The sequence below is a fragment of the Sorex fumeus genome, unplaced genomic scaffold (assembly GCF_029834395.1).
Source record: "Sorex fumeus unplaced genomic scaffold, SorFum_2.1 ptg000037l, whole genome shotgun sequence".
Classification (NCBI taxonomy): domain Eukaryota; kingdom Metazoa; phylum Chordata; class Mammalia; order Eulipotyphla; family Soricidae; genus Sorex; species Sorex fumeus.
Window position 1 is genome coordinate 48514217 of NW_026606094.1, and position 2549 is coordinate 48516765.

At 37.5% G+C, this 2549-nt stretch overlaps 1 non-coding gene across 1 annotated transcript; it reads right to left on the reverse strand.

The window, feature by feature from the left end:
* Positions 1-307: 307 nt before the first annotated feature.
* Positions 308-414, reverse strand: LOC130027823 (U6 spliceosomal RNA). The gene has a single exon (XR_008793050.1). It is a non-coding gene; the product is annotated as a U6 spliceosomal RNA (small nuclear RNA).
* Positions 415-2549: the final 2135 nt, after the last annotated feature.

Genomic DNA, 2549 nt, shown 5'->3' on the forward strand with positions numbered 1-2549 from the left:
CTGTTTTCACATGCTTGGCCAGTGGCGTGACATCTTTGAAGATACCATTAGCTTCAATGTCATGGAGGGTTTTGCCAACTTTGTCTTGACTATGGTTTTTTGCCTCTCTGGGATATATTCCCAGGAGTGGAATTGCTGGGTAAAATGGGAGCTCAATTTCTAATTTTTTGAGAATCGTCCATACTGGTTTCCAAAAGGGCTGAACCAGTCGGCATTCCCACCAGCAGTGAAGGAAGTTCCCTTTCCCGCCACATCCAGCACCAGTTGCTTTTGTTCTTGTGGATGTGTGCCAGTCTCTGTGGTGTGAAAAAATATGGAACGCTTCACGAATTTGCGTGTCATCCTTGAGCATGGGCCATGCTAATCTTCTCTGTATCATTCCAATTTTAGTATATGTGCTGCCGAAGCAAGCACTATATGCAGCTTTTTAATGTGCAACACATATTCTAGTGTGTGGGCTCCATGTTTCTTTGATTTATGTAGTCTATAGTTCTTTGATCTTTCAAAAAAAACTGTTCATAGTCATGAATCTTTAAGTCTGAATCATGAAAGAAGTCTCACTTTTCTAGTAGTGTTTCACTTTAAAAAGGTTTTACCGAATGGTCATAAATGTTGGGGCCATTACAGAAAGCTAAATCATATTCATAATTCACTTTACCCCCAAATACCTTTGTTGCCCTGTAAAAAGAGTACCCAAATCTCAAACTTTCACTTAAAGCTAAGATAGAGTGATTTTGTACCTCAGTTTTCTTATCTCTCTAGTGGAACCAACATTGTGCCCTGTTGACTGGTTGTAGGACAGTGTCACTCATCCAATAGCTCTCCCTGAAAGTTACAATCTCAAGTGTGAAGTGAATTTCCCTCCTAGTCTAGTGAACTTTATTTAGTTTGCATGACAGTAGGATAAGACACAGGGGACTAAAGGACTAGAAGAAATTATTTTTTCAGAACAATTATTTCACTTGCAAAAATAGCTGATGTCTCATCACCTAAATGTTAGAAAAGACATACATTAGAAATAAGAACTTGCAATAAAGGTAGATGGGTAGAAGAATCCATGTGGGACTTTGTGTCAACTTTAAATTTGGGATAAAAATGAAAATAACTAAATATATCTAGTCTGATAAAAATTGTAATATACTATCATCATATTTATAGTTTCATAATGAGCTTAGCAGTCCTAGAGCCAGTTTAGATGCTGAAAAAACATTTGCTTTCTCTTCCTCTGTCCATTTCTCTTTGCTGTTACGTTTATTTCCTTTTAAGTTTAAAAATATGTCACATTTTCTCAGCTAAAAAATATAAAATAAACAACCCTGAAGAATTAGTATCTCTATTTCAATTAATTGTTCCAACTTGCATTACATAATTAATAGAAATGGTAGTGGTATTTATATTATATTGCTAAAGAACATATTGTAATTCAATTTTATTCATTCTTTTATGCCTTGTAAACTTTAATAAAATACAAATTTATCATTCAAAGGCCATATTGTTCTCTTCTATTCATATAATATGTTTTTCCTAGCAAGTTGAGTTGAAACTCCTCTTTACAACTCACCTAAATTATTATAGCAAAATAAAAGTTAGAACATAAAGTTTGGAAGACTATACCGAGATAACTTTGGGACTAGCAGTTATGGCCAATTATTATCACTTTTTCTATTTAACTTTTGGTTTTGTGCTCAAATCAAGCGGATCTCAGGTGTTATACCCTGCTCTTAGGGATCACTGCTGAGGGTGCTAAGGGTGGAGGGTGGCATATGTGGTAAAAGGGATTAAAATAAAATCAGCTACATGCAAGGCATAAACCTTAGCTATCTCTCTGCCTCAGTTGCAACATTTTAAAAACATAGTGTTGTCATAAACAAGAGGAAGATTATGATCAGAATTTAGTAAGCAACTTGGGTGAGCTACTTAGTTATAGGAGGACTACTTGAAGAACGGTCACAGTCACGGTCCTCCCGTTGTTCATCGATTTGCTCGAGCAGGCCCAGTAATGTCTCCATCGTGAGACTACTTGTTACTGTGTTTGGCATATTGAATACATCACGGGTAGCTTGCCAGGCTCTGCTGTGCGGGCGAGATACTCTCGGTAGCTTGCCGGGCTCTCGAGAGGGGCGGAGGAATTGAACTCAGGCCGGCCATGTTGGCTGTGTGCAAGGCAAACGCCCTACCACTGTGCTATCTCTCCAGCCCACTTTAAGAACAAGTAACAAAAATTTTGACAAATAAAATAGCTTAAGTAAATAGGGTTTATTTATCTTATTTACTTAAAATCCAGAAATTCAGTCAAAAGCTAGGGTAATATATATATATATATATATATATATATATATATATATATATATATATAATCACTGTTCTCCCGTTGTTCATTGATTTGCTCGAGCGGGTCCAGTAACATCTCCATTGGAGACTTTGTTGTTACTGTGTTTGGTATATTGAATACATCACGGGTAGCTTGTCAGGCTCTGCCGTGCGGGTGAGATACTCTCCGTAGCTTGCCAGGCTCTCCGGGAGGGGCAGAGGAATCGAACTCAGGTCGG